This window comes from Heloderma suspectum, chromosome 2 (assembly GCF_057233095.1).
Source record: "Heloderma suspectum isolate Gila_16-S chromosome 2, 16-S_ref, whole genome shotgun sequence".
Classification (NCBI taxonomy): domain Eukaryota; kingdom Metazoa; phylum Chordata; class Lepidosauria; order Squamata; family Helodermatidae; genus Heloderma; species Heloderma suspectum.
The window spans coordinates 323,042,397-323,052,230 of NC_139459.1; the positions used below are offsets into that span (position 1 = coordinate 323,042,397).

The window sequence follows — 9,834 nt, forward strand, 5'->3', positions numbered from 1 at the left end:
AGGAAAGGGGATCGGGAGGGAGAAAGAAAAAAGCAAATTCAGGCACTTGATTAGACAGTGCTGGGCTAGATGGACAAACGGGCAGCTTTCTTTGTTCCTAATGCTGTTGTACATTCCCTCTGAATGTCAGAAGTGCAAGGCATGCCATTGCCTTGAAGTTGAAGCCAGTACAACCACTGGCTTCAACTGCATGAGAGGCTTTGTCTGCATTGAGGGCCCGCCAGCTGCTAGGCAACCATCTGATTCAGCAGCGTGGAATGCACAGCAGCTACTTGCAGCAAGTAATAATAGGCCTTTTAGGGTGCAAAAGGGTCCTCTATGCTGGCTGAGGAAGGCTGGGAGTTGTAGGCGTTTTTTCTGTCTGAATATGCAAGGACTGCACCCTTAATAATGCAAATAGGAATGAGATGAACGAGTGGACAGATGAAGTTGTTGGTGGTATCACAAAAACAATGAAGCCTGCATGCCCAGGCATTTGTGGGATTTCTCACAGAAAGATGGTCATAGGCAGACCAAATCCAGACTATCTCCCTTCCTTTGAACTTCCTAGTGAAGTTGAGGAGAAGGTGACTTTAAAACAAGGAATATTATACTTATTATATTCCCTTGGAATTTTTCCAAAGTTAATTTTAAGATCTCTCTCACACAGGAACTGTAGAATATGGACATGATATACACACTTGAGATAGGTGTATATAGTAACAAAGTGCTGGTGCTTTTGAGACCACTGGTTTATTGGGCAGGAGTTTTCATAGAGTAAATGCTAGTGTCTGAGCTTGCTGTATGTAGGATTCTATAATCTGATTTATCTACAAATGTACATTAAATTGTGGCTTCAATAAATGTAAATTCTTGATGGAAGTCAAAGCAAGCAAGCAAGCAAGCTCTGTTTCATTCAATTGTTTGTTTCCATTCATAAAAGGGTTGAGACTCCCCCTAATGGCCAATGTATGTAATTGTTTTCATAAAGTGTTCTAAAATGTGCTTTGCTTGGTGACTCACCAAGGGATTTTTGTACTTTGGCTTGCTCCAACATTAAGCTTTGGACCAGACATAATATCAGAGCACTTCATAGGAGACAGTCACCTGGTGGGATGGATATATGATGTAGAGGGTTACAAACCTTATTTAGGATGCAGAGCTGTTAAAAACTCAGTTCCTTTTTCAGACTGCCTGTAAACCTTGGGCAGCCTGATGTTATGCAGAGATAGGATTACTGTTGTTGCTGCCTGTTATTATTACTTTAAATCCACCCAATAACAAAAAGTCTCTGGTAGCATGCCATACTACTTACATGGAAGTAAGTCCCACTGTATTTAATGGGGCTTACTCCTCATGTAACTATGTTTAGGATTGCAGCCTAATTAAAGCATTGATTTCAATGGTTTTAAGCATTCCTAAAAGTGCATTTCATTCATTTATTATATTTCTATACTGCCCCATAGCCAAAGCTCTCCGGATGGTTCACAAAACTTAAAAAAACATTAAAATACATTATACAAAGTGCAAAACCCACAGAAACATATGAACAGATAGGACATACACAGACAACATATATCTAAAACAATGCATAGGATCAGGCTGCATATAAGAAACTAGGAACTACTGGTGAGGAACCAGGAACCAAGAATAAAGAATTAGGAAATTGTGTTAAATAAGAACTAGGACCTACTGAATAAAGAACTTGTAATTACTTTCATCCTCATATCTGGTTAGCTGAAGCAGAGAGCAACAGACCAAATTGCCATGAGCTGATCTAAAACAGCTGTTGGCCAATCTATCATTTTTATCTGTGCAAATACTACTTAATTTATTTTAGCAGAAACTAAGCCTGGTTATTTCATCATTACTTCCTAATCTTACCTGTATCCCTACACATACATTTTATTTTCACACACTACATCAAAGTGACTGAAGTGTGCATAAATGCATGGGTTGTTGTTCAGTTGTTCAGTCGTGTCTGACTCTTCGTGACCCCATGGACCATAGCACGCCAGGCCTTCCTGTCCTGCGCTCTCTCCCGGAGTGTGCTCAAGTCCATATTCATTGCATCCGTGATGCTATCTAGCCATCTCATCCTCTGCCGTCCCCTTCTCCTTTTGCCTTCAGTCTTTCCCAGCATCAGGGTCTTTTCCAGGGAGTTTTCTCTTCGCATTAGGTGGCCAAAATATTTCAGCTTCAGCTTCAGTATCTGTCCTTCCAATGAGCACTCAGGGTTGATTTCCTTTAGGATGGACTGATTTGACCTCCTTGCAGTCCAGGGGACTCGTAAGAGTCTTCTCCAGCACCACAGTTCAAAAGCATCAATTCTTCGGCGCTCAGCCTTCCTTATAGTCCAGCTCTCACAGCCATACGTTGCTACTGGGAAAACCATAGCTTTGATTATACGAACGTTTGTCGGCAAAGTGATGTCTCTGTTTCTTACTATGCTGTCTAGGTTTGCCATAGCTTTCCTCCCAAGGAGCAAGCGTCTTTTAATTTCATGGCTACAGTCACCGTCTGCGGTGATCCTGGAGCCCAAGAAAATAAAATCTGTCACTGCTTCCATTTCTTCCCCTTCTATATGCCAGGAAGTGATGGGGCCAGATGCCATGATCTTCGTTTTTTTAATGTTGAGTTTCAAACCAGCTTTTGCACTCTCCACTTTCACCCTCAGCAAGAGGCTCTGTAGCTCCTCTTTGCTTTCTGCCATTAGGGTGGTATCATCTGCATATCTGAGGTTGTTGATAATTCTCCCGGCAATCTTAATTGCGACCTGTGATTCATCTAACCCGGCATTTCTCATGATGTACTCTGCATATAAATTAAATAAGCAGGGCAACAATATACAGCCTTGTCATACTCCTTTCCAATTTTGAACCAATCCGTTGTTCCATGTCCGGTTCTTACTGTTGCTTCTTGACCCTCATACAGGTTTCTCAGGAGACAGGTAAGGTAGTCTAGTACTCCCATCTCTTTCAGAATTTGCCATAGTTTGTTGTGATCCACACAATCAAAGGCTTTAGCATAGTCAATGAAGCAGAAATAGATATTTTTCTGGAAGTCTCTTGCTTTCTCCATGATGCAGCGAATGTTGGCGATTTGATCTCTATTTCCTCTGCCTCTTCGAAACCCAGCTTGTACTTCCGGTAGTTTTCAGTTCACATACCGCTGAAGCCTAGCTTGTAGGATTTTGAGCATAACCTTGTTGGCATGTGAAATGATTGCAATTGTATGGTACTTTGAACACTTTTTGGCATTGCCCTTCTTTGGAATTGGAATATAAACTGACCTTTTCCAGTCTTGTGGCCATTGCTGAGTGTTCCAAATTTGTTGGCATATTGAGTGCAGCACTTTAACAGCATCATCTTTTAGGATTTTAAATAGCTCAGCTAGAATACTGTAATCTCCACTAGCTCTGTTGTTAGTAATGCTTCCTAAGGCCCACTTGACTTTACTCTCTAGGATGTCCAGCTCAAGTTCAGTGACCGCACTATCATGGCTATCAGGGACATTAAGCTCTTTCCTGTATAGTTCTTCTGTGTATTCTTTCCACCTCTTCTTAATCTCATTTGCTTTTGTTAGGTCCCTGCCTTCTTTGTCCTTTATCATGCCGGTCTTTGCACAAAACGTTCCCTTGAGATCTCTGATTTTCTTGAAGAGATCTCTAATCTTTCCCATTCTATTGTTTTCTTCGATTTCTTTGCACTGTTCATTTAAGGAGGGCTTCTTGTCTGTCCTTGCTATTCTCTGGATTCAGTTGGATATATCTTCCCCTTTCTCCCTTGCTTTTCGCTTCCCTTCTTTCCTCAGCTACTTGTAAAGCCTCATTAGACAGCCACTTGGCTTTCTTGCATTTCTTTTTCTTTGAGATGGATTTAGTTGCTGCCTCCTGAACAATGTTACGGACCTCCGTCCATAGTTCCTCAGGCACTCTGTCTATCAGGTCTAATCCCTTAAATCTATTCCTCACCTCCACTGTATATTCATAAGGAATATGATTTAGGTCATACCTGAATGGTTTAGTGGTTTTCCCTACGTTCTTCAATTTAAGACGAAATTTTGCGATAAGAAGCTCATGGTCTGAGCCACAGTCAGCTCCAGGTCTTGTTTTTACTGACTGTACAGAGCTTCTCCATCTTTTGCGGCAAAGTACATAATCAATCTGATTTTGATATTGACCATCTAGTGATGTCCATGTGTAGAGTCGCCTCTTGCGCTGTTGGAAAAGAGTGTTTGCTATGATCAGCGTGTTCTTTTGGCAAAACTCTATTAGCATTTGTCCTGCTTCATTTTGTACACCAAGGCCATGCTTGCCTGTTATCCCGGAGATTTCTTGACTTCCTACTTTAGCATTCCAAGCCCCTATGATGAAGAGGACATCTTTTTTTGGTGTTAGTTCTAGAAGGTGTTGTAGGTCTTCATAGAACCGATCAACCTCAGCTTCTTCGGCCTCAGTGGTTGGGGCATAGACTTGAATTACTGTGATGTTGAATGGTTTGCCTTGGATTCGTACTGAGATCATTCTATTGTTTTTGAGATTGTACCCCAGTACTGCTTTTCCCACCCTTTTGACGACTATGAGTGCTACTCCATTTCTTCTAAGGGATTCTTGCCCACAGTAGTAGATATAATGGTCACCTGAATTAAATTCGCCCATGCTTGTCCATTTTAGTTCGCTGATTCCCAAGATGTCGATGTTCAATCTTGCCATCTCATGTTTGACCACTGCCAGCTTACCTTGATTCATTGATCTTACATTCTAGGTTCCTAAACAGTATTGTTCTTTACAGCATTGGACTTTCTTTTCACCACCAGACACATCCACAGCTGAGTGTCCTTTTGGCTTTGGCCCAGCCGCTTCACTCTTTCTGGCGCTACTTGGAAATTCCCTCTGCTCTTCCCCAGTAGTATATCGGACACCTTCCGACCTGAGGGGCTCATCTTCCGGCATCATATCTTTTAGCCTTGTGATACGTTCCATGGGGTTTTCTTGGCAAGAATACTGGAGTGGGTTGCCATTTCCTTCTCCAATGGACCACATTGTGTCAGAACTCTCCACCATGACCTGTCTGTCTTGGGTGGCCCTGCACGGCATAGCTTATGGCTTCACTGAGTTATGCAAGCCCCTTCGCAACAACAAGGCAGTGATCCATGAAGGGGAAATGCATGGGTACAATTGCACAAATTCAGCATTTAGTAAGAAAATATATATAGATCAGACCAAGTCTGTGAGGGTGCAATCCTATGCATGTTTAGACAGAAAAAAGGGCCTACAACTCCCAGCATGGCCCAGCCAGCCTTGCTGGCTGGGCCATGCTGGGAGTTGTAGGCCCTTTTTTCTGGCTGAACATGCATAGAATTGTGCCCTAAATCAAGATTCCTAGGTCCCTTGAATTCTGGTGGTATTTCTATATACATTCTCAGCCACAATTCTGGAACATTACGGGGAGGATGGAAGTCAGCCCACTGTGCCAGCCTTCGATTGCTGTTGATGGAACCAAGCCTCACAGCAGAATTTAGCTAAATAATGACATTGTGATACCCAACTCTATTGCGTGATTATAACAGCTGGCAAGTACCCCAGACTGAGTCACTCTTGAGACTTGATCCAGTACACACAGCACCTTGCAGGATTGGGTTCCCTTTTGTAATAGTAGGTGGGGAATATTACCTCAGTGCTAAGTTTATGTAAGAGATGTTGTTATTAATAAACTCCTGCAATTAGAATACACAAACAACCTATTACAAAGCACATATAGCACCCCATGAATGCCCATTATCAGTAAAACTCATTCTGTTTCCATGACAACCTAGACTGAAAAGCTCAGCTGATATGGGATCTTTCCTGGATGGGAAAGCCCTTGCAAAAACAATAACTCTGGAACATGTCTACGCACACATATGCACGTGCACATAAACAGACACACATACACACACTATATACCCATAAATAATGCATATTCTGAAGGAGTTTCATTTTTCTTAAGTCTATAAATCTTTTATCACCATCATAATTAGGGCAACATGGTTTAAAAAAATCAATCTATTCGTGATCTCCTTTTGTTTTGGCTTCGCTTTTGACTGCCATTGATATCCACAAATGAGTAAGCCTATGATGTCCTGATGAAAATCAGCCTGACTATAAACCATCTTGGAGGCCTTGACAGAAAGACGGTATATAAATGCACTAAATAAAGTAAAATAATTAAATTGTGTCTTTCAACCATAATGCTTGCACAGTCAATGAGCTGTGAACTTTCTCCACCAGTAATTAGTATTCCCTGTTCCTGCCCTCCCCACAACATTGAAAATTGTGTATTGGGTAAACTGTATCAACTAAACAACTTCTTCCTCAACAGCTAGTGTCTTCTGCACAGGTGAGGATCAAGTTATATATGCACTCTACACAAAAGGGATGGGTGGTCCTGACCCCCACCTGCAGGTAAGCTCTCTTGCCAGGCAGTCCACTTCAACAACTGTAATGCTGGCAAAACACCCTACTTAGCTAAGTTCCTGGTTCTTGCATGACCCAGAATGCCATTCCTTTTGCTCTCATAGGGTACTTATGACCGGTTTTGCACACAAAAAGTGTGATATAAATTACAAATAATAGCGTATCAGAGTTGGAGAAGATCACAGCTCATAGTTAAAAGAACCCTCAACAAGGACCACGACCCAAAACCCGTTTATCAGCTCTGTACACATCAACCTACACAATCCAAACAATAGTGTGCTACAAAGAGAGCCATATATTAGAGGAAAAGGCCAATGATGTGGGTTTTCCAGAATAATTTCCAAAACTTTTCCAATGCAAATTAAGACTAATTTGCATAGGGTCATTTGCATAAAAAAATGTTCAGTTTGCATCTGTACATTTTCACTTTGCATTGGAAAATCGCTACAGAGTGATCTAATTTAGCATGTTTACTAAATACAAGTAAAATAAACAAAGCTAAAAAGTTGCCCATATTAATGTTTTGTCTCAATACACCACAAGTATGTGACCTGAAATACTTGATGGGAAAAATTAAAGCACCCTTAGGGTGCAATCCTGTGGGAATGGCCATAAGCACCTGAACTCAGAGGCGTACAGCCATCCAAAGCAGGGCGGGAGGCACGGCAGACAGAGGTAATCTTTGCCTCTGTGCTCCCCCGCTCCGCAATTTAGCTAGATGGGCACTGAGGTGTTGGGGAGAGAGAAGGAAGCTGGGGAGGCATGGAGATACGGCATAATCCATCCTCTCCCCTCCCTACCCACCAGCACGCCTCCTTTCCTTCTCTCCACGCCAGCTGCGTGGGGGAGGGGACAGAAACTTGGACTCCTGGGTTCACGTTCAGAGCACTGTCTCCAACCTTGGATCCAGGAATCTGAACTATCCTACGGCCCCGAAGACCCTGGCTAGGGGCCACAGCATTGCTCTCCCCATGTGATTTAAATGTTATATTGTATAAACTTTTTTATTGGAATACTTGTAAAAATTTAAAGACAATAGCATATACTTCCCTTATTATTTAAATGTCAGAAAGAAACAAAGATACTGAGAACTGTCAACATACAAATTCAACATTGCCCAACCTGGTGCCATCCAGATATGTTGGACTACAATTTCCAGCATCCTTCAGTTAGGGATGGCGGAGAATTTCTCCCCGAAACTTCGGGGGGCCGAGCGCCAACGTGTTCGGCCCCCCGAACAAGTTTCGGGGAGAAATCCTCCGCCCCCCCGCCCCCCCCCCCCCGGGACGGGACTTACCTTCCCTGAATGTCCCTCCCGGCGGCGGGTCCGGCTGGCGGTTCGTCCGGTGTTCGAGCGGGGCGGGAGCGGCAGCCGGTCTTTCGACCGGCTGCCGCCCCCGCCATTGCAATGAAAGAAAAAAAAAAAAGTCCCCTGATAGGCTACGTGACGATTCACGTAGCCTATCATGGCAAGATTTGCAAAGTCAGCCGTGATAGGCTACGTGAATCGTCACGTAGCCTATCACGGGTGACTTTAAAAAAAAAAAGTGTGTACGGATAATGGCGGCCCCCATAGGGAGCCGCCATTCCCGTTCCTTATTTGGTCGCTGTAGTCTACGTCAATGTTTACATAGACTACGGCGAAAATAAGGGCAACGCTATTTGTGTTGCCCTTATTTTCGCCGTAGTCTACGTAAACATTGACGTAGACTACAGCAACTAAATAAGGAACGCGAATGGCGGCTCCCTATGGGGGCCGCCATTCGCGTACGCGCTTTTTTTTTTTTTTTTAAAGTCACCCGTGATAGGCTACGTGACGATTCACGTAGCCTATCACGGCTGACTTTCCAGATCTAGCCGTGATAGGCTACGTGAATCGTCACGTAGCCTATCAGGGGACTTTTTTTTTTGTTTTTTTTACTTTCGTGTTCGCGGCCGGGCGAGGCGGGAAGCCTCCTCCCCGGCCTGAATTTCGGCCGGGCGAGGCGGGAAGCCTCCCCCCCCCGGCCTGAATTTCGGCCGGGCGAGGCGGGAAGCCTCCCCCCCCCCGGCCTGAACTTCGCGGGGGGAGCAGCGAAGCGCTCCCCCCCACCGCGAAAAAGCTGCGAGAAAAGGTAAGTGACTTTCGTTCACCCCTACCTTCAGTCAGCATGGTGGGCACGAGGTTGGGGAAGGATGCACTAATTAATTTTACCAACCCAAAGAACTGTACATGACATGTTGAGTACCACACATTTATTTCAACAGAATTCAACTCTCTTCCACTGAGGTTGTTGGGCACCTTCAGTTTCGCTGTCACTACTTATTACTTCCATTTCACAAAGACGAATATGTATTTCAGTGACATATATGTATCTCTCACACATACCTGCTAGGGATAATCACCTGAAAAACATTAATTACAACTTTGAAACTGTCAAGCTTGCCTAATATTCTGTTTGCAATTGGCATCCATTCACGGTTACAAATGAACTTCTGAAATGGATATTTTTCCGCCCCACATCACTGGGGAAGGGCAAAACAACAAAACAAAACAAAACAAAACCCCAAAGAGAACACTTGGGAGTGGGCTTCTCCTTTTTCTTTTCATTTAACAGTCAAGTCCTCATGCATTCCTTTTGCCCTTTCTGGCATATGAAACCAAGTAAGTTATTGACATAACACAATCTAAAAATTATAGCTTTGCATGCCAGACGACTATCATTATCAAAGAACAAAGCATCTCATAGGCAACAAAGCATCTCATAGGCAACACAGCACAGCTTGATGCAGAAATCGAGATGGTTGCACATGACCACATTTGAATATGACCATCTTTTGCCTTCTATTTGAAGATGAGTAGATAAGTATATATTAAAATAATGCCACTAGTGCTCAAGGTTTTAATTCAATTGGGAAGCAATTAAAATTTTCCATTTGCATGATGCAGTTATTATTTTATTTGCTTCCTCTTTCCTAACATGTATTCTCTTTTATAGGTAGTTTGTGACCTTTTTAATTGATGGATATTAGTGCATTAAATGAGGCAACAGTTTTATTGATGAGTGTTTGGGGAGAAGTTATGCAGTGCACACAGCATTTTGAGAGTCTTATATTTGTTTAGAATTATTTTCAGGCTTTAACCCTCTCAAGGTAGCATTATTTATTGTGAGTACACAATGTAAAGCCATTATCCTTAAACTACCTGCAATGGGATAGCTCCATGAATAAAGCTAAATGGATTATTCCATCAGAAATTATAAAACTGAACGTAGAGCTGGAGAAAGGAACTGCTTGCCTCTTTCCACATGCCTGAGCTGCAAAATGCTGACCTTAATCAGCGCACCATTCCAACCAGCCAGCAGAACTTTCACTATAACTGCTAGGACCCAATGGTTGAAAGAAGGATGGAGACCAAC

The 9,834-nt window shown here is 42.9% G+C and overlaps 1 protein-coding gene across 2 annotated transcripts in view; it reads right to left on the minus strand.

Annotated features, from left to right (window-relative positions):
• GPR27 (G protein-coupled receptor 27) overlaps window positions 1–9,834 on the minus strand; it is a 35,275-nt gene that overhangs the window by 21,074 nt on the left and 4,367 nt on the right. The window lies entirely within an intron of this gene.